General features: G+C 35.8%; 1 long non-coding RNA gene across 12 annotated transcripts in view; it reads right to left on the bottom strand.

The window, feature by feature from the left end:
- Window positions 1-22,232, bottom strand: part of LOC110403001 — a 97,254-nt gene that overhangs the window by 42,777 nt on the left and 32,245 nt on the right. For 8 of the 12 annotated variants that reach the window (XR_002441452.1, XR_002441451.1, XR_002441450.1 and 5 more), the window contains 3 exons: window positions 10,451-10,570; window positions 7,721-7,772; window positions 5,153-5,318 (listed from right to left, as the gene is read on the bottom strand). This is a non-coding gene — a long non-coding RNA (uncharacterized LOC110403001). The remainder of the gene's footprint in view (window positions 1-5,152; window positions 5,319-7,720; window positions 7,773-10,450; window positions 10,571-22,232) is intronic. The other 4 variants (XR_002441444.1, XR_002441445.1, XR_002441443.1 and 1 more) reach the window with 1 other exon arrangement.

Here is a 22,232-nt window from a genome sequence, read left to right as displayed (position 1 = left end):
ATGTCACATGGCATTCTTAGCTTACTAGTTTCTTACAGAAACACTGAGAAAGTGCTTCCATTCACCTATGCCACAGTAAGCCACAATTACAGATCTCCAAAAAGATGCAAATCCTCTTCTGCATCACAATAATGAACAAGTGAAAAATGGATAATGTGTTTGTTTTAACAAGATTTAATGGTACACAATTTTTATTTCTAAGAAGCTTAATGCAGTACTGATTTCCCCCCCATCTCCACTTACATCTATTAATTCCATATAATGAAACTACAGATTCTACTTATTACTTAAAATAAAACCAGTGAAGTAATTAATGTGACCAAATGATTTGATCACCTTTGGTACCATCACCACAGTTAGAAGGGTTGCTGGTACTCAGCTAGGTCTGAGCCAAGTGTGTTCCACATGCAAAAGAAAGAGTGCTGGCCGAAATCACTGCAGTGGAGTGGAGCTGACATCAGCTGGTGAGCTGCAACCTGTTAACTTGCAGATAACATCATTTTTGACTGATGTCAACCCCTTTTCAGCTTCAGATTAAATGTCAAGGCAACCAGAAATAACTGTCCCCTCTACCCAAGAGGTCATCAGTTAAATGTGTCTTTTCAATGGCATTGTAAGCTCATGTTGGATAGCCAAATAACTCAAAAGAAGTCAAGGTAGAAAAGGGAGGAGAAGCAGCAATTGTACACTGAAAGTACTGACATATCACAAGTTACCCGGACCTGCGTAATCAGCTCCAAGCAGCCAGAAACAAAGATGATTTGGAAGATTTACAAATTATTTCAAAGAAATTTTGAAATACAGTAGAAAATGCCAAAAGACAAAGATCAAAATGAAGATAGAATAAAACCCTGGATTACCAATAAGAGTGTAATAGAGTATAACCTTTCCAAAAGAAGGCATATAGTTATGTCCATTCCAGGAGCAAAAGACACTAATCAACTGGAAAATTGTTTAATGCAGATTAATAGTTAAAAAGCTCTAAATTTTAATATATACTTGAAAGTATTGATGTTTACTTGTTCTAAAAAAAAATAACTCCCATACTATGAATATATTTTCAATATTATTAGCTTCATTACCAGACTATTTACATTTATGAATGGAAGAATTAGACTCACGGTAAAAGTGTATGAAGAACAGAGACAGTGAAACGAGTGACTGAAGCAGCAGCTTTTACCATTAAGTTTTTCTAGTCTTTTTCTGTCCATATTTGTTGTTTTCTCCTTATCTACAGGAATTGCCTTGGTGACAGAGAAGAGCAGCATTTCTCTGCTCTGTGCAGTCCACACCCAACTTCTTTCTCTTCTGGCTGCCCACACCTCTTGTGCTATGTGTGTGGATTAAAAAAAAGTTTGCAGAGCACTAGCTGTACAGCTAAATGTCAGGTGTATGCATTCACCTCACAGTCCTCATTCAGATTTACGTGAAAAGCCAATTCTGCAGCTCCAGGTTTCTGTGCATCCTGTGACATTTAAATCAGCTGAGATCACGTAAGTGAAGTCCACTCAATATGGTAACTACCGCACGAAACAGACCTCGATTTTATTTTAGAAATCTCCATCAGGATTCTAAAACCTGAACTCTCACATATACCAATATGCCTGTCAATGCCCTCACACAGACTGAATACTGATACCTATGCCCAGTCGTAGTGAAATTCAGTAAGTTACATCTTGGAATTTGTCAAAATCTACAATTTCAGCCAAATAGGTTTGCTGAAAATCCTGCAAGCTGTGGCAGGGAGAAAGGCTGTTAATAAAGAGCACACTATTGGAGCTACCAAAATCCTCGTGTAATTCAGATTCTCAAGCCACAGCTGGGTCTGTTGCTTGGCAGTGCCTCAGTAAAAATTCACTTTCGTATCTCTATAAAAAATGTTGTTCACCAGCATTAAACATACAAAAGAGCATCAGAAGCACTGCACCTGCTATCCCTACCACTATGGTCAGTGCTCCCAACCTGCCTACCCCACTGCCCAGTTTCAGAGAATGATTTTCTAAGCAGATGGCTACCGCTGTTAAATAGATAAATTATAGCCAGCAGAAAGCATGGAGATTGGGATCACTGCCATGGTGAAAAATTGAATCATCAGGAAACGATATTATATATAAATTAACATTCTATTTTAAAAAATATGACTTAACTTTTAGAGTCCAATATGCTTTGCAAGGAAAGCAAACTATTAAGTTTCCTTTCTTATGCCTGAAGCCTTGCAATCACTATGTTTCTGAACTGTATTTTTTCTCATTAGTCTTCTGGTTCCAAATATAATCTTCTATCTGGCAGCAAAGACAGCAAAACATTTGTTCCCTCTCAGTACAGCTGCAACCATTTGGATTTTTTTAAAAAATGGTATTGGAGATCCAACAGTTCTCTATCACATTTATTTTTCTAAGGTAACGGATTTATTTTTCCTTTTAAGGGGGAAGTTAAGAGCAAAAATACATTTCCTGTGTCGTCGTCTTTTCCAATTCTCACCCTTTCAAACTAATAGACGAGATTTGATTAAACTCCTGACTAACATATTATGAAGCTTTTCTATATGTGTTTTCCTATAAAAACAAAGTCTTTTGTCTTTTTTCTTCTCCAGCATACAAACATGGTGCGTATCACACCCCTTCCATCTATACAACAAATGCAGGACATATATGCAGCAGAAAATATAAACCACCTGAACATATCTTGTCAAAATAAAAAACATTTTCAGACAAAAGTTCATTATAGTATTTAAAGAAACAGCAAGAACAAGTGTTCTTGATAGCAGGTAAGAATTAAATAAACCCCAAACCATGTCATTACATTTAAGCATGAAGACAACACTGGAGAGTTTGTTGTGGTCTTTTATGTAGAATCTCTGAAGTGAAACTAAGCAGATATGCTCTCTTTTCCAGATACATGACAATACACAGAAGGTGGCACCACAAGTTACAACTGAAATATCACAATATTTACTTGAGAGAAACAAGTAAACAAAACAGTGTCACAAATTACCAACAGGGTAGTATTAGTTCTAGGCTAAAATGCTACCAATGCTGAAAATGTGGGCAATTAGAAGGTGAAAAAGCTTTAACTTCAAACTGAAGTTATGTATATATATATATTTTTATACAGAGTATCAAAACGAGCATAGTGCACAGATAGTACAGAAACATGGCACATATAATCACATTCAAGTACTGGCAGAAAATGTATGTTTATTCCCTCTTTAACTTACCTGTTTACTAATGTTTCATGCAGTTCTCCCTTCTCATCATCCTACTTCAAATAAAATTTCAAATCTTGAAGACCTCTCCTCACCTTAAACAACACAGTATTCTGACAGCACCACAACACGCTGAATAGAGGACCCCATCCTGCCTCTGAGTAGAAACCTATGGTGTGCTGTTTCTTCAGTTTACAGTTCAGTGTCTATTTTGCCTTTTTTTTTTTTTAAATCACATTGTAGGCAAGAGGTACAAAATTTAGATATCACAGCTGCTTTTGTATAGGATTGAATTCCTATACTGTAATTTCATTACATCATTAGTGTACTCCAGGACATGACATTGTTACTAACACACATTATGTGCTATAAAGCCATGAGCAAAATCAAGCTTTACAATAAGCCCTGCAACCTTTAGAACCTTAGAAAATTGGCATTATTTACTTGACTGTTCATCACCCTCTGTAAAGTCTTATTGCTTCATTAAAATTAAGTTATTCTACTGTTTGACAACTTCATACAGTTAAGAATACAGTTATGACTTTTTCCTTGGTCTCTTTTCTTCAATTATTGTTTTTTGATAGCTCTATGTCATGATGCATTTCTCAAAATTATTGTTTAATTTGCACAATTCAAATCACTCTGCTTTTTGACCTTGCTCAATGCCCCACAGTAGGAACACACTCCAACTCTCTATAATCATATTCTGTTTATATTCTGAAATGACAAAACTCAAATGTATGCAAATGGCAATGAAATCCACAGAGTCTTCAAAGCGACTGCTCAATCTCCTAATTACTTTCACTTCTTCGCTTGCACCCCTCCCTGCCCCCCAGCACCACACATATTCCCCATGACCCTATCCCCCAGCACAGTATCAGGCACCTAATGAGGTCGCAGTGTCAGTGCTCATCCAGTTCTCCTCCCCCAACATGCTGTCAACAAGATCGTTGGTGTTAGCGAACTAAGTAAGCAAGCACTTCTTCATTATTCCAGCGCTTCAGAATTAAGTTTAATCCATCATGTGTGGAGTTCCTACAGAAAACCCTCATGGTCATGGTGACAGTCTCTCACATCCTCATTTTCAGTTAGGCTTACCTAGGGTAGAAATCTCTTACTGCTATCATTACTGACAAGTTCTTTGCAGTCTAAGCTGATGCTCTTATCTTGAGTAAAAATCTCTTATTTACTAAGCAGGTAAGTTCTTACAGTTTGATTTGGCATCCTCGTATTGACTTAAGAGAAGCAGATCAAAAAGCAGCAGTTTCTACCTTCTGTGCATGCCATAATGCAATAAGTGTACTGAAATAAAATATATTTTCATGCTGAAAAAGCAGCAACTTATCTTCAGATGTCATGCTATGGTTTTTAAGACAATGATAATTATTCTCCTTCAAAACTAGTCATAATGTAAAATTTTTCTAAAACAGACCTCCTTGTAAATTTCATTCCATGTAAGTAAAAGAGATACCTCATTGTAGTTTTGCACAGAAGTCCAGTTCTACTATTTGAAATACCAAACCAATGCATCAGACATGAGTGAGCTAACCACAGAGGGCAAGAGGTGGGGAGGGATGACAATTTGACTATTACAGTCTAGACTAGCAGAGTTCAACATTCTGTTGAATTATACAGCATTACTTGAGTAATAAGCAATACCACTAAAATCTGATCATACTATAGCTGTATTTTGCAGATGTTGATGGAAACACATAACCACGTCAAAGGAATGCTTTCTGTTTCTAAGAGATAAACATTTCAAGCTTTGCTTCCAGTACAGTATTCTACAAGGCAGATAGGACTATGCCATCCAAAGGCAAACTGTTTAGTTTGGTATTGTTTGATTGTTGGATTCTTTTTTTTTTATATGTAGTATGACTAGCTAAGGGGTAATTATCTTCTACATAATCAACAGAAAACAAGGTGATTAATACATTTTATACTTACTAAAACTAGTCCGATATGCTCTACTTGAACAGTTACTTTCCTTAAGGGTTTCTCCAGTACAAATTCCTGAATGAGTATCAGAATATGAAATGCATCCATATCACCAGAGAGCACATCCTTCCTCTGATATTACTGCAAAACTCTTGACTATTCTAGAAACTCCACACTGTCCAAGAAAGACAAACCAAACCAAACAAATTACAGTCGTTAAAAAAGATGCATTTATTTTCGTATTAAAATATCATTAAGTATCTACGGCCAGATCACCTTCACAGAGCTCCACAGCACCCACTAAGAATCCTTCTTCCAACAAAAAAAGCAAGTAACCTCATAACAAGCTAAACATATTAACAAAATAGCTACTAAACATAGAGATTCAATTCACTGGAATGGTTTCAGAAATGTGAATTATCTGTGCATGATTACCCCGCAGAGCTAGATAGAACAGTGCTTAAGCAAGATCACTTCAGAAAAAAAATAATGCCCGTATTTATTTGTTTTTAAATCAAAACAAGCATATCCAGAACAAGTGACTCTTTTACTTAAACAGCTATGACAACAGGTTCAGCATTTTAAAACAAGTGCCTAACATCCGGAGTGTTAAATTACCCAAACTGTTGACACAGATTTGTACTGGCACAACTTAACAACTGCATTTTCCACAGATTCTTTTAACCACAGAAGAAGGTGTCTAGGGCACCACAGATAGTAGTAAACACAATGCACTGATATGCCCATGTTTCCATTTCGATCACAAGGAGCATGCCTCCTTGCTCATTCCCATTAGAGAATACACATTGGTTCACATCTTGAAATGATCTCAGTGTATTAACCTGGATTCCATTTGGATGAAATGAAGCCAGGTGTGTTCAAGGAACATACCTGATGTATACTAAGCCTCTATGAGGGTTTTGTTTTTGTTGTTTTGTGGGTTTTTTTTTAAATCTACAAAAAAAATTAGAACTATTTTCAAGTAAATATTCCCTTCCCACTTTGTAAATGCAGGGATATCATTTGTACCAATTAATGCACAGAACTACTCCTAACTCACCACTATAGTTGCTTATGGTCACATAACCAAACTTGGATTGTCTTCTGGAACATCTCCAGGATTAAATTTACTTTGAGAATCTTGGCACAATTTCTAAACAAATCAAGCCTGCTTCAGCCATCTGGGTGGACTGCAGCAGTACATCAACAATTGATGCTAATGTAGTTAAGAACTAAATTGTTTGCAATGAATCTGCTTCATTCACTAATCTTGTTGTGAAGATGCTGCTAAGACAAAGTTTCATATTATTCCTACTTACTGCACAAAACCCCCATCTGCACAGAGGATTATCCAAAGGAGTGAAATTGTTTTGCACCTTTGTGCTAACGTACACTTCTGCTATGACTATATTTTTTCACACTTAACTGCCCCTCACTGGGAAGAAAGCTTCATTCTTTGAATTACAAACACAACTTCAGTATTTCTTAACTAAGTAGTCGCCTTCTTTCTTTGGTGTTTTCTACAAATGGTTACATATTTTTCTTCTCCTAAAATAGGTCAAAATGCAGAAAAGATTTCTTATCTATTGTATCCAAAAAGATTCAAATTGGATTAAAATTTCAACATTGAAATTAATCCTCTTCCTCATCTGAGACTGTGGAGCTATCCATAAGCCTCAAGTGGCTTGCTTGTCAGACTGAAGTATAAATCCCTGTAAACTGCAGTCATAAACTGATCCTTTTCCAAAATACCCCAGCTATTAAGCAACTCTTCTATTGCCACAAGAACAAATACACAGCCTTAAAAAGGGCTCTTTAATATACTTCCAGTTTGGAAGCATTTTTATTACTTATAAGAAAGTTCAGTTACAGTGACCTTGATATTTTGTCTGGGTTTTTGTGTTTTCACTTCCACAGCAAAACCTGGACTCATCTCTTTGCTTGGGAAAAAACAATAAAATCAGTTCTCTCTCATCAGTAATGCAAGATTATTCACGCTTCTCCATTCTGTGCATGTTGTACGAGTTTCATCAAATTAACTTTTCATCACAAGGATTTTTATTATGTTTACAGTTTCTGAAACAGTTCAACTTCTGACTGATGTTTGCTGTTGAAGTGTTGATATTTCAATTTAGTAGATCCATCAGTTCTAAAGTTTATAGCATATCAGAATATGACTTTAAGATTCATATTTTAAAACTTATTGGCTTTGTGTAGTACTTTTAAATTTGAAAACAAGTGTAGTAGTTCAATCAGAGATTGTGTATTCAGTGTGCACTTCTCAGAAGTAAAAAACCAGAGTATAACATTATTTTCTAATAGGAATATGATAACTCTTTATTAATAATCTTGTATATTACTCCAATCATTAGCAAAAAAGATATTTCAGTTGACTAGTTAATACATGACTGTTTCACTGTACATTGTGATGAAGTTTAAGATAACAATTTCATCAGCTTTTTTCTGGCACCAGAAGTGGTAAAATAGACTTCCAGACTTTCCCAGTGCAATAAACTACAAAAAACAATTATCATTCTTATCTTCATAAAGCTCAAACACGAGCTTCTTTTTCCTTACCTGACAGAAATGACTCCCTCCCTGCATTTGGTACTCATCCTTTCTGACCTACCTGTAGGAAAGAAAAGAAAATTGCAATGTATTACTGTATTTTCAGATTCAATGATGAACAGTATATCAATGCATGCATTCTGTACCTGCGGCATCTTTAGATAGCAAAAATTGACCCCTTTCTCAAACCACACTGGACAACTCAAAAAAACATATCCTCCTTCAAAAGATCCGTCACCCTACACGTCACAGATCTATCCTGCCTCATTTCATCAGTGCTGGCAGCGCCATTGCCACCGAGAGTGACGTTCTTACAGTCCCAGAGAACAGTTCTATAGCAGTATGTGTCACTTAAATGGTAATTTAAAAGCCCCCTTATGGTAGAAGCAGCAAATGCTTAAAGTTCTCATTTATTCCGTGTTCTCAGAAGAATACTTCTTCAGAAAAAAATAGAGTTGTCAGAGTGTGCACTAGTAACCATTTATATGTAGTTTTGATTTCTCAGTAAATAGCAATCACTGAAAAACACCTACCAACAAATGAAAGAAACTCAGATTCTGCAGAGAAGCAGCAATATGTTAGTGGAACTAAAGTTACAAAATTCCTGATGGTAAATTCCTGAGAAAAAATGGCTGCCTTCCAGTTGCAAGCATAATCTCTGAAACAAATGCCTACGTATCTCTGCAGCTTTATTACTCTCTGTTGTCGTTACTGTTGTTATTTTTAAAGGTTTCTTCAAACACTGAGTTCAAGATTAGCCATTTCCTTACAATGTGTAAAGTTACCTGTCAGATGATAAATTACAATTTTATAACTGTCTAGCCTCACAATTCCACTGCTTAAATGCAAATATAAGCTAATGGCTTCAATTTTATGAAGCTTTTGAAAGCAGTATCTAATCTCAGCCAACATGGCATTTTCTGTATTGCATTTTTATTTCATCTTCCCCTATATGCATCATTGGTTAGTTTTTTTTCGAGGTGGGTTTGTATCTTGCCTGTGCCTTTTTTGAGGTTTTTTTTTTTTTTTAAACAAGAAATGACTAGGTTTTAGGAATGCTTTAAGCTTTGTCTTTCTGAATGACTGCCTTTTTTCAGTCATTTTTTTTCCAACAGAAAAAAAGAGATGCGAGTTAAATACTTCCATTAAAACAGAAGTTTTGTCTTATGTTACTTAATGCTTCCGCACTATTTCAAATACTTTAGCTCTTTCAACATGCTTAATGGAGATAAACCATTTCCTTTATTTTGCTACTTTCCCCTCCATAAATAAGTTCCTCAGTTGATATGCCGCAGGTTCCCTGTAAGCATAATTTAAACTCAGTGAAGTCAATGATATTTAATAATTGCACATTCTTTTCAAATTTCTAGCAACAATTGTTTTCTAATGTATACCTGTCGAGTGTGTTGAGATACCAGATTGATTCCAAGTATGTTTTCTCTTATTTTATTTACGTAGCTACAGAGATCTGGGAAGAGCAACCTAACAAAAAAAGACTGAACTAATTTGGATTGTTTCACAAGAAAGAGAAGTCAAGAGTAGCATATAACTGTCTAGATACATAACAGGCTGCTGCTACAAAAAGAAGGTATATATACATTGCACATTATAGATAGCAATGGGTTAAACTGCAGCAGACAATTTTTAAGGTTAGATAGTGGTCTACCTTAATACCTTCCAATGCTACTCATAATCCAGTCCTCAGAACATGGAAGTGCTCTAACCTCTACTGGATATAAATAGCAGCCATAGCCCTCTAGGAGGAAAAGCAAGTACTTCAAGTTGCACACTGAAATTTACTGTTGACTGCATACTGCACGGTTCTAGAAATATTAATTAGGAGATCAGCCAAAAATACATAAACAGTAATTAAACTGTCTGTTAAGTGGAAGAACGAAATTTAAGATGCCTCATCTCACTATGATAATCAAAACAGTATCAATGTGCTCTGACTGGAAGTTCAATGTTTGTCCAGTGATGGGTCCTTCATTATTAGGAAAAATATGGTCCTTTATGAACACCTTCCGCTTTTTGTAAGGAATGGTTTCATTATGGTGCCTTGCCCATTGCTCATACTTTGAAATCACAGTAATTATAATAAACACCAATTGCGATAGTTCTATCTTAAATAAATTTGTTTCCCAACTTCGATACATTTTTTCCACCTAAAATGCCAAATCAAGGCCAAAAAAACCACAGTGGAATCTACAGTAAGAAAGATAATTAGAAATACAGCTAAAACAGAGTGAAAGCAATGTATTAACCTTACTACAACAGTTATTAAAAATCATAGTATGTATGAGAAATCATTTGAGAAGGTTCATTTTTAGTAAATGCATTTTTTTTTAAATTATGCTCCTTTTCATTTGTTGAAAAATCTGGAAATGCAAGTACAAATATATAGCTTCCTTAAGAACTACACCCGATTATTTTTTTTTTTTCCTTTAACTGTGTGAGTAATGCCTTGGCAATAAGCCTTCAAAATTAAAAGGATGAACAGTAAATTCTGTGCAGAACAATTTAACAAAGACTGCTCAAGCAGCACACAGGAATAACATTCTATCTTTAGATTCTTATCTGACAATTTAAAGTCTTGAGACCAAATAAAATTCTATCAATTGCTGAATCTGTAGGTGCTCTGCTGCTAACCGCTTCATATAATGCCCCTTCCACAGACACTCCCCTTACTCAGATTTCCATTTAACAGTTTAAATAAAATTAAGCTCTACAGGTTCTTACCACATCATTTTAAACTCCAGATAGACACAGCTTCCATATCAAGAGTATGTCCATTTATTATAAATCCACAGAAAAAAGCCCAAGTCTGTTCCATTTTCCACTGCTGTCCTCATTCTATCACTGAAAAACAAATCCACATCAGGGCTTACACTGAGCAGAAACAGCAATAATTAAACAGTAGGAAAGAGAAAAATTAAATAACTCAACTTCAACAACAAAAGCAAACAACAACAAAACAAAATACTTCAGGAATACTGATACATAAGTTTAGATGTGCAGGGCAGTAGTGCAAGCTTTCCACATGATATCATGAGGCTCCTCAAAAACATCAAAATACACCACTACCTAAACTGTATCATGTGCATTAACAAAATAGAAGTCATCTTGTAACAGATGATAACAGGATGGTCTTGGGCAGTGTTTTGAGCAGCTGCTCATTCACAAAACACAAAGACTGTGCTGCTTCTATGCAGCAAGATATAACTGGAATGGAAGTACTTGATGACAATGTCACTCTAAGCTATGTTAAGGAAAAATGGACTTCTAACTAAGTATAAAAGTAGCCCAGTAGTATAAAAGGTAGCCTAGTTGTGCATCCTTAACATCATTAGAAAGGGGGAGAAATTAAGAATTACATTGATTCAATACAGAAAAAAACCAATCATCTGAAGACTTAAAATAAGCAGAAAAATTAGAGTTGTACGTATTTAGTAGTAAGTCACTTAAACACTTAAAATTTAAATGAACAATTATTTTTGATCTTGAGAGAGTAGAGCTCTTTTATTCATACTATCAGGGATCATTATAATAATGTTATAATGAGCCACCTGCAAACTTTCTGAAACTTTTCCATTTCTAGACATACTTATGAGTCTATTAATGCCAAGGAACCTGAAAGCTGGAGATTTCAGGAGGATTATAACAGAATCACAGAGCTTCCCACTTGTACAAAACTGGCTGTGAAGTCACACCATCACTAGGAGTGACAGGAGGTCATTACCAAGTCAGGATGTTTCACTGATGAACATGGAACACTTTGGTGGTCTCATTTGCTTGTATCATCTACAACAGTAATTGGCTCCTGTCTTGGTAGATTCAAATGAATTTAAGTAATGAACGTGGAGGCTGAATCACATTTCATTCATTTTGTAGGTAAAGCATTTGAGTCTTCATAACCAGCCCTGGAAATTCTTTTACAGTTTCCAATTTAAAGAAAAAATCTCAAATCTAACACTGATGAATCACACAATTTCACATTATTACCTTTTGCCTAAACCAATATTCACCCCTTCTTTGAAATTCACACAGAATCTAGTTCTACCTCCCTCTCACACTCCCTCCAGCCTTTATTAGAGAAATATTTGGAATAGATCAAACTACCCTGGGCCTGCAGAGCAAGATTGAGGGTGGGTAACACCAGTGCTTCCTATAAAACTTTTAGAGAGTGGAAAGTTTGTGATAGTAGCAGTCTTTCTGCTGTCACCATAGAAAGAAAAAAAAATAAAAAACCAACAAGCAAAAAAAAAAGGGGGGGGGGCTCACATTATTTCTCAAATAATGACAAAATGTTTTCACTGTAAATAAGGTTGAATGGTGTTTTGATATTTGTGCAGATGCCCAAGATGAAAAGCCCTGCATGCAGTGGCAGGTACAATAAGAATCTTTGTTTCAGGAAAGAAATGCAGGAGCCCAGGTAACAGGGAATACCCATCTGTGCTTGCTGAGGGTCTGTGGATTGCTCAGAGCAGAGAGAATTTCAACAGGAATGATGTTCGTGCAAGAGGATGATAATTTTAGATGCGGGAACAGGTGAGGAGTGAAAACGAACTACTCTGAGCTTGCCTGATCTTGCAGGTGCCATTATAGGCACAAAAAAGAATAAGGGACAGAGAGAGTCCATAGGGCTAACCATCAGAAATCTGCATCTTCCAGAGATACAGGGAAGTTGATGATTACGTGTCTTTCATGACAGCGGTAGACCTGGCTTCTAGGAATGTGAAATTCAGGTTTAACTGAACTCCGCTATTAACTAACCATACAGCAGCTAACCTAGCCAGCTCTAGATTGTTGCACTTCGCATATTTAATAGGTTCATACTGTGCAGAATAACAGCTCCCACCTTCTCTAACACCCACTGAAGTCTGAAAATGAAAAAGAAGGAATTTTTAAGAACTTGCAATTTTGTTGAATCCTTCTGTGAATCTACCTACCTGCTGCAAAGAAGTTAGTTATCTATACTACATAAATAGCTTTAGATTATTGTAATTAAAAGCAGATCAAATAGCATCATATTCAGATAGCGTTTCTAAGTGAGATGAAGCAGTAACTCTTCATTTAGTTGGGGAGAATAAAACAAACCCAGAAAAAAAAGAATACCTTAAAATGCATGAAGATCTCTTTACAAATCCAAGCCTTAATTTCCACATTCTGTTATACTTGGTAAGGATGGAAACTGTACAAGCCATTATAAGATGGCTATATTCTCAGTATGAGAGACAAAGTATTTTCAGTTTAATTTAATGCAAATTCAAGATTTCTGAGTATCAGGGACCAATTTCATAATCTGCATAAAGGACTAGATAACGTTATTTCATCCTCAACTCAGCATGACAATTTTAATGCCACATATTGTGCTTGAGTCTACAGGTGAATAATCTATAATTCCTTTAGCAGCTATAGATTGTACTTAAAATCCTGGTGAATAACAAAGACGTTTGTACAAAAGTCATTCCGAACTGCATGCAAGCACACACTTCGTAGTTGTGTGAGGAAAAAAGCCTTACTCAATAAAAACTACCACAATATAACTGCCTCAGTATTTTCTTTTAAATTCCAGTAGCATATACTTCCTGCAGAATATCTACGCAACTAGAAAAATCAATATAGGCGTGTTAGCTTTATTGGATGTCATGGGTTGCAAAGTCCAGACTAATTGTTTTACAGTCCAACTTATTTTTAGAATTTTACTCGTGCACTTGTCTTCAGGGCTTACAATATGAAGTATTAAATACGAAATTTCTAATACATTATGTGAATCAAAGTAACAGATGTGACCACACTAAGTCAATGTTTCCTACCATTTTCAAAGGTATTTCTCACGAAAAAAATGAATCCTTCATTTGAATATATATTTGAGTAAGGAATGAACATGAAAGAAAATCAGAATTGTGGCAAAGTCCACCATTAAATATGAATCAAAGTTGCTTAAAAGATGAAAGAAAATCCCCAGTCAACTTCATCTTTTATCAGGCTAATTCAAATAGTGAGTTTAGCAGATCCATTAAAAAAAATAGTTTCCCACTACATAGAATAGTAGCAATCTTTAAAAAACTAAGTTGACCTTTTATGGTTTTGAGAATATAGACTGAATTATGCCTCCAGCACAGAAAAAGAAGCAGCTTGAAAAAAAAGGCAATTCAAATAAAGGTAACATTTTTCCTTTTCCTCTTCATGTCCCTACAAAAATCATGTAATTAATTTAAAAGTAGATGAAGAGTTTTTTTTTTTTTTTGATTATGCAAGCCAGCAAAAAACTACAGACTCCCTCACTGAAGGCCTATGCTTTTCTTATCTACCCAGAGTGATTTTTTTTGTCTTATAAAGACAACCCTAATTGTTCACACATGTTAAATGAAGAAAAAACTTAGTCAAATTTATATTAAAACAATTAAGTTGTGTATTGTTGACATTAATTACAGCCAGCATTTCAGCCTCTTCCTCATATGATCTCAATCCTTTATTTCCATACTACAAATTACACCGCTTGAAACAACTTCTAAAAAGGGAAGATTTAGATCAGATGTCACGTGGAAGTTTTCCACCAAGAGAGTGGTGAGGTGCTGGAACAGCCTGCCCAGAGAGGCTGGGGATGCTCCATCCTTGGAGATGTTCAAGACCAAGTTATATGGGGCTCTAAGCAGCCTGATCTAGTGCTTGATGTAGTGGTTGGTAACCCCCCCATGCAGGGGGGTTGGAACTTTATAATCTTTGAGGCCCCTTTCAACCCAAGCCATTCTATGTTTCTGATTTGATACAGCACACATTTAATTTGGGTTCAAGTAATCAATGATTACACATTATTTTCCTAATCTTGACTTTTCTTATGCTAAAAGTCGCATTCAGATCTCAGTGCTCTCACTGCTCAGCACATACACTGTTTAAGAATAAACTAATTCCAATACACTTTGTCAAGGGCTGCTTAATTAACAAAATGGAGAGTCATCACATTGTTTGAGTTAGATGACTGATGTTACAAGTCCCATAAATTCAGCTAAGTGCTACTGCTGATGAATCAGCACTTATTGTTTCCACATTTAGCCACCAACATATTATTTAAGAAAAATGTTTAGCTTCAGCCCAGCTTCAACATAGGTGATAGTGTGAAAGCGTCTAGATAACACAAAGTTCCAGGAGAGTATCCATACTGAAAATACATTTTCCTTCCCCTTGCTCACATTAAAAAGTCATAGGATGGTTTGAGTTGGAAGGGACCTTGAAGATGATCCAGTTCCAGCCTCTCTGTCATGGCCTGGTTGCCCCCTACTCAATTGGGCTGCCCAGGGCCCCATCCAACCTGGCCTTGAATATTTACTGGGAAGGAGCATCCAAAAGTCCACTGGGCACACATAAGTAGATTAAAAAAAATTATAAATCCACCCTGTACTACAGGGAGACATGCTCCATTAAGTACCTTGAAAAAATGACAGCCATAGATAAATACAGAAATTCAGGATTAGGAAGAAAGTTGCAAACATGAACTCTTCAAATATGAATTTCAACAATATTAAGCAGACCGATAATAATGTTCAGCATGATCTCCTCACATTAGAAGACTGTAAAAGCCTGTAAAATAAAAAGAATTAAGAATGAGAGTCCCATTATACTGTTACTCCAAATTATTTATTAGCACTCAATGTCTACTAGAAACCCAACAGCAAAATTATTCTACCATATACAGCTTGAATATTAATTATTCACCAGATATTGTTTCTAACCCTAGATAAACATTGCACTGAAACATATAAAAATACCTAAATAGTAGGTTTTCTGTATCAAGTTTGCCTGATGCTGTATTAACTCTGATAAGTAAAGTACTTGCAGCTTATTGCCAAGCATCCTATGTTGTACAGAAATACACCAGGCCACCAAACCCATCGGATATATTCAGTGAACAAAACAAAAAGCTTACAAGAAACATTTATCAACCTAGAACTGTACTGAACAATGAATAATATAGGAGAACATATCCATTAATACAATAGGAACTGTTGTTACATACCTTATCATTGCAATTCTGAACATTATTTTTCCTAGAGGGAGTGCAAAGTCTTAAAGAAATTTACTGGAAATGCATATGTTGAGGTCCAACATCAATAAGCAGGATTAGCAAATTAAGATAAAAATCAAGGATGATAAATATCAAAATGAACCAGATACACAGACATAGCATAGGACGTAAATTCTTAGTTTATAACTTTGGGTTTAGAAATAACAACTGTTTCCTACATTGTACGCACCAGCCTCATTATCAAAAGCTGTAAAATGGAAAGATTAAACAAATAGCGATAATAAAAATCAAAATCCATCTATTTGACATTATATCTGTTATATCTATTACTGAAGAACTTTCACAGCATCACAAAGAAATGCAGGTGTTATGTACTCCAGAAGTTTTAAATCCATGACTTCCTTGTGTTCTACAGCTTACAAGTTCCATAGTAGAATCCCCTGCTGCAGTATTAGCTCTAGTAGCATTTACTGTATATTAGCCTGTAAAAAGTTGAGAAGTGAATCTGGAGTTTAAAGAACCTAAATTAATTTTATATCTGGATAACATTTTGTTCATTAAATACAATTTCTTGGCTCCTTTTATCTGCAGTCTTTAACTGATCATTTTGGTAGCACCCACAAATTGAATATTAATTGTTCCAGGATAACGTTATTTTCCAGTAAAAGAAGTGGCAGGCATTTCTTCCTTCGTTTCTTTGGATAAGATAATGTACCCAGCAATATGGTTAATCTCAGGGTTAAAGTATTTACTTCAGAAAAACTTTGATACCATTAATCATGTTTTGAATGGTGAAGTCAGCAAGGAAAGTTTTGATTATCATTTGTTAGAAAAACAGTCTTGAGGCAGTAGTTTATTATCTTCTGCATAATATTCACTTGATATTTCAATTTCATTACAGTAACAAAGATACTTGTATTCAAGTGGGTTCTTATATACACAGCTGAAGTTAGCTACTTCAGAATGCCACTACACAACAAGGCTTTAAAACTACTCATTATTTGTTCCTTATGACAGACAAGCAGAGAGACAGGCATACAGGCATCTGCTCTGTAACTATTAGATGCAAAGAAACATCATTTTCATAAAGAAAACCTAAAGCTAAGTAGCGTCAATTTCATAAACAAACCAGTCTGGTTACAGCTGCCAGTAAAACTATAATCCCAAGACAAAAGAGATTTCAGTAAATTAGTTCTGTCCTATACTGACAGAACAAAGAAAATTCTTGCTGCTCAGTAGTGTTTTACAAACAAAAAACCAAACCAAATAACTACAAAAACCAGAACCCCAAAGAAATCTTAAAACTCCTGAAGTGCAAACCATCTAAGTCCAAAGGCGAAAGCATTCAGGTTAATTAAAAACAGATATTTCACAGCCAAAAAGCACCCTCAGCATTGTTTATTCTCAGACTCACAAACCACCTTTCTGATTGAAAAGGAATTCCATCCCACATATTCAAAACATATAGTTTGCAGCATTCATCTAACTCCTACATATACAAAATGCTGCCATGACAACAACACTGGATGCTGGAATTGAGTTAAATAGATCATATTCTGCAGTTAGATGCACTGTTCTGACATCCAAGTATGATTATTTCAACTTATATCCAGTGACAAATCTGCAACCCTGAGAAAAAAAAAATCTGGAAGCATAAGGATGTTCTCTTCTTTACAGACCCTAGCTGGTTGCTGCCATGCTCATGATGTCACTTACTGGATCTGCTGCTGCCTCAGAGTATTTTAGAGTTACGCATCTTATCTCTATTAGCTTGGTCCAAACAATCCCAGAATGCCTAACAGTAAAACTTATGGCACGAGCTCATAGGGGCAAGACTTAGGTTGCAGATAAAATTTCATGGGATTTTACCCTAATTTCTGATTGCTCCTCTGGTTTGGAGCCAGATCTTCTAATTTTAAAAAAAGGAAAACAAAACTCCAACACAAAAGAGCTCAATTTCTTATCCTTGCTCTTTTAAGCTTTTCTTATATGAAATGTTAGAGGTAAATATATTTAAAAAAGTGAGCCATGAAGTTTTATGAGGATAAGTGAACAGTCAGCATATTAAGATGAAAGACTGAGTCAGTTAGCCTTTGTGAATCAACAGACCTACGGTAAAAACAAAACAAAGCCACATCCCACTCCCCATTCCCACAAAAAAGAACAGCCCTGAAGTTTCCCAGCTTGTGTACTTGCTATCTTAAAGCATTAGAATTACGGATGTAAAAACTGTAGTAATAACAGGAGTTGGAAAGGACTATTTGTCCTTGCCCTTACCCAGTGACAGATTGAAGTAACCACTAAGCACATAAAGGACTTCTCTCCATAGATTTTTTTATAACTGATCCTTAACTGCTGGCTGAAAGCAAAGTATACATACCAGCTTCATCACACCTCCTCTGAAAAGTTTATTGTTTTCAAAAACAACCACTACCAGAAAATACGACCTAAGAACACGTCTGTCACTTCTCGTGTTGCAGATCAGTTTTTCTTGGCTAAAGCTATCTGATTCTTTCCATCACAACATCAAACGGCCCTCTTCTCATTCCATCTTCTTTCTAATTTGGGTCAATCAAGATGTTACAATCAGAAGGATCAACACAGTGGAATGGCGTTACAGGAGGTATAACAGCAAAAGGGACTAGCACAAAGGAAGGGTGTTACAAAAGGAAAGAAAAAGCACTCACCCACCTCTGAAGATCTAGACTCGCAGTGGAAAAACTCCACGAGGAAGGAACCTCCAACCAAAGATCATCCACAGCAGCAGTCAGCCCTTACATGAGGTCTAAGAGAGGTGGAGCCTGGCCCCACCCCTTCTGGTCACACAGATGAATTACCTTCACCCGTGTTCCCAGGGCTGACTGGGTCCTTTCCCCAGGTGCTCAATCAGTGGTTCAGGCCGTGACTCAACAGTTACCATACACAAGATAAACAAAGTCCTGGTCCAAATTAATTTACGAATTAAGGTAAATTAAATTTTAAGGGCTAAACTGTGTGTTTGCTCTATTGTAGTTTAATAAGGGGTAAAAATCAGATGAAGTTTATTCACCTAAATAGTAATCGCATTATTACACCTTAAATGTTACCAGTTTCTGATAGGAAATAAATTTCCACAGACACAATTCAGAGCCTGCATTTTAGTGACTGTATTGCAAAGTTATTTCTTTATACTTCCTACACCTTGCTACGATATTGTAAACAGTCATATAGTAACATGATTAAAATCCAAGCTACAAGACCATATGACTAGCTTTAGATCCTTACTATTGCATCTCCAGATTATCAGTAAGCACTATATCCATAACAAGGTCATTTTCTACAACATGTAAATATTAGATATCTGACATTAAAAAGATGCTTTTCTTGTATTCCATCCTCCTACCTCCCCCAGAAAGATGTTTTCTTACTGAAAGAATTTTAATTTTTCTCAGGCTTTTCACCACACAAAATACTGAGATATTACTGTTCCTATCAACTATCAAAATATAATAATAGAAATTTCCCTATTTCTTACCAATTCAAATTCAGTTTTTAGAAGAGATGAAAAAGCACAAGATGCTTCAATGGAATCTTGATAAGTTAATAAGACCCTTTATTTTTGTCCTTCTAGTAACTCTTGCAATTCTTCCAAACTGCATACAAGGTACTGAAGAACGTTTCTCTTTTACAGTGTACTCTAGTCCTTGCTAAAAGGAATTCAAACATTTGTAGAAACTTTACTGTAGTAATAGCCAAACTAGCAAGGTATCTTAAAATCAGTTTATATTTCCTTTAATTAGAAAACACAGCTACTTTGGGAAAATAAGCAAAGTACACGATAGAGGATGAAAATGCATAACATCAGACTTTTTCAAATTCATCTCCATGTCAACACGCAGCCAATGCTTCTGTGAAGTCCAGAATATGTTCAGAGCTACTCGTTTAGAAAGTCACTTTTTTTCTTACTTCTCCTTCTAGCTTAGACTGGTGCATATACAATTAGCCAGAACTAAGGATGAAATGGAGCATAAAACTTCAAGAGCTTTTATCTATCCATAGGATACTGTTTTTTCCCCCTTGCAACTCCTGATTACAATTGGTTTGACCAAAACTGAGCCCTCAGATATCACATACTACGTAAAACTCTGATACTATTGGTGAGATGTGAAAACAACACCATCTTAGGCCAACAAGACAGTTGTAATCAGTAGCTGCCACATTTCACCCACTTGAGTACAACATGAACGAACTCAAAGAGTTAACAATTATAATACAATACTCTTTGAACTTCATTCCATATGGCTGCTCTCACCATAACAGATGGTGCAACTATTTGTTTTTGGTTTACTCCTGATGAACTGTTTTCTGTTAAAATGTCTGTGGCTAAACAGTAAGGATGACAGCTGCCCATTCCTGTTCTCCTTTCCTTGCTGCTTGCTGTCTTAAAGCTCAAGAACACTGCTGAAGGAGGAGATTGCTCATATACTGCAGGCTTCCTGATCGCTTTTTTTTCCTCTTTCCCAGTGCTCCGCATTGCAGCAGCTTCTCCGAGCCACATAGACTTGCCGCCGTTTAGGAACTAAGAGTAGAAGACTCCTGAGAAGAGCGAAGGATTTGCAAATACCAGGAACCAACCCAAAATCAAACTGCAGAAGTCATAAACTAACGAAGCCCTTCTTAGTAACTTGGAGCATTTTTGTGCAGCTTTTGTGCTCAGGTGAAACTACATGTACATAAGCATGTGCATAGCAGGCTTCACTGACCTTTTGTTCTTCCTTTCCTCTTCCCTTTATTGCCAGTGACATATAAGTACTTTTTAAAATCACTATCTGAGACTGTCAAAGCTATGTCTGATAGGGCATGACTGTGAATGTTCACTTCGTTTCCACAAGCTGCTCAGTCACAGAATCACAGAACCGTGGGGGTTGGATAAATGAAAAAAAAAATGTTTTAGCATTTCTTCCAGGGTAAATCTCTTATTCCTTGAGTATCAACAACAATAATAATAGTTGAAAACAAAAACAAAACAAACAAACAAAAAAAACCCAAAAAGCAAACATCCCTCTCCTGCTTGTAACCCACACAGAACTGAGGAACTCAGTACATTCACACAAAAGCCTGCCAAGAGAAGCAACTGCATATTTACCATTAAGTCCGTAAAAGTGTTGATTATCACAACTGATTATCTATAACGATTTACTTCCACTGTACACTGCCAGTAATCCTATTTACATCATACTAGAGGTAAATTAAGACTCTACAAGGTGTTAAGAGCTTATGACAGCATATACACCATTAGCAATTTATTTCAATACTCATTTAAAACACAAGATCCATTTATAATATCACCATTTGATATAAAAGAGGGCTGAAGAACATATAATAAACCTGTGAAAGGATATATGTGTAGTGATAACAGGAATTTAAGATCTCTTCTTGATAGCAGGAAATAGAGCACTTGAACAGCAAAACGTGAAGAGGAAATTCCACAGAATCCAAGGGGAGTGAGGAAAACAAAATGAGATGTTCTTTAAAGAAAAAAAGGAATTCTGTCTGGCACAATGAAATTGGATTTTGGTCTCCAGTGCACTCCTAAAAATTTATGTGCAGACATTCAGAAACTGTGACTAAATATAATAGCTATTACTGTGAATAGAATGAACATGAAAAAAGGATACATCAAACTAGCTCTATTATTAAAGCAACATTAAAAATGCTATTTAAAAATTATCAAGAATGCCAAGATCACATTTTCTGTGAAGAGCTTTTCCTAAACTGCCTGAAGTTACTTGAGTTTGTTGTTTATTTAAAAAAGATTTTTCTGTTGCTTCAGATAAGAATCTTCTCAAAGAAGAGCATTTTATTAATGATATGACACTTTTTTTTTTACAGATATTAAATAAATGACTTTGATGTTGCTTCAGAGAGCTAGGCCATTATGTACTTTTGAGTATTTTCTGCTCTATATTCTTATTAAGTCCTCCAGCAACAAATCAAAGAGCCATAGAAAAAGATGAATTCTCCTGTTTTTGTAAGAACAGGGGATACCTGTGCTACTGACACAGGAATAAGGAAGGGAAGTCACCAGACTTCTCTGTTACAAATCAAAGAAAGCCTACACCATTTTGTCCACAGTTCCAAAGTTTAAAATGAACAGATACTTCTACACCAATGACATCAAGTGCACCCAGATTTGTCTGCCTCCACTCCAAAGAGAGCGTCCAAACTTAAACGTCACTTTGAAGAACAGATTCTTTAAACTTTAAATGAACATCTTGAGTTTAGTTTAAAACTTCATTACAAGCTTATAAATTAATGAAAACAATCTCTGAAATTCTTATTTTTGGAGCTGTGTTAAAAAAAATGCTTTCCATGACAGTAATATACAACTCAAATGCTATTGCATGTTTTACTTGGACTATTTATATCACTTTCGTCGTTCATTAGCTTTTCGATAAAAAAAGCAGAACGATTTAACAAACATTGCTTCCACATACAAAGACAGGCTGCCTGTTC

The sequence above is a fragment of the Numida meleagris genome, chromosome 8 (genome assembly GCF_002078875.1).
Source record: "Numida meleagris isolate 19003 breed g44 Domestic line chromosome 8, NumMel1.0, whole genome shotgun sequence".
Classification (NCBI taxonomy): Eukaryota; Metazoa; Chordata; class Aves; order Galliformes; family Numididae; genus Numida; species Numida meleagris.
Note: the sequence above shows the minus strand (reverse complement) of the source record. Positions and strands in the feature narration are given on the sequence as shown.